Source organism: Sinocyclocheilus rhinocerous, unplaced genomic scaffold (genome assembly GCF_001515625.1).
Source record: "Sinocyclocheilus rhinocerous isolate Xijiao unplaced genomic scaffold, SAMN03320098_v1.1 C35657408, whole genome shotgun sequence".
Lineage (NCBI taxonomy): Eukaryota > Metazoa > Chordata > Actinopteri > Cypriniformes > Cyprinidae > Sinocyclocheilus > Sinocyclocheilus rhinocerous.
In genome coordinates, this window is record NW_015759085.1 from 1 (window position 1) to 569 (window position 569).

Below are 569 nucleotides of genomic sequence, written 5' to 3' on the forward strand. Positions count from 1 at the left end.
ATTGTTAAACTGAGAGGAGCACCGTAAACAAAAATAATATTTCTAATTTGTTTCATTAGTCTTTAACACTTATTAACATTTTAAAATTCTTACAGGGATTTTTATTTTGAAACTGATTTGAGGAAATATAAACTTGATACATAAGCAAAAAAAGTTTTTTTAACTATATATTATTTTTTAAAATCTTTTTCTGTAGTAATTCTTAATTACATTTCAAAATCCTCTTAAAAATTCCCAATTCCCCCCAAAAATGTCTCATTATTCAAAAATGTTTAGTACCTTTTGTAGTTCCCTGCGGTTTTCCTGCTGGATGTGTTTATTTCTCTCCTTCAGATTTTTTTCTGACAAATGCCCGATGCCTTTCTTCTGCAGAGCCTGAGAATCACACAAACACATACAGTAGTTGAAGTTTATTTCTGTTAACACAAGTCCCAATCAGACTTTCAGTGAAACATCAATGCAATATCAACACATATTTGACCTCTGCTATCCATAACATCTCTCTCACCTTCTGCCATTTGAAGGTGCCGAGCAGGTTGTTATCTCCAAACGGGTTGTCGGCGTTGGTG

The 569-nt window shown here is 32.9% G+C and overlaps 1 long non-coding RNA gene across 1 annotated transcript; it reads right to left on the reverse strand.

The window, feature by feature from the left end:
* Window positions 1-344: 344 nt before the first annotated feature.
* LOC107735020 (uncharacterized) lies at window positions 345-569 on the reverse strand. The gene is made up of 2 exons (XR_001639257.1): window positions 509-569; window positions 345-375 (listed from the first exon to the last, which is right to left on the reverse strand). It is a non-coding gene; the product is annotated as an uncharacterized LOC107735020 (long non-coding RNA).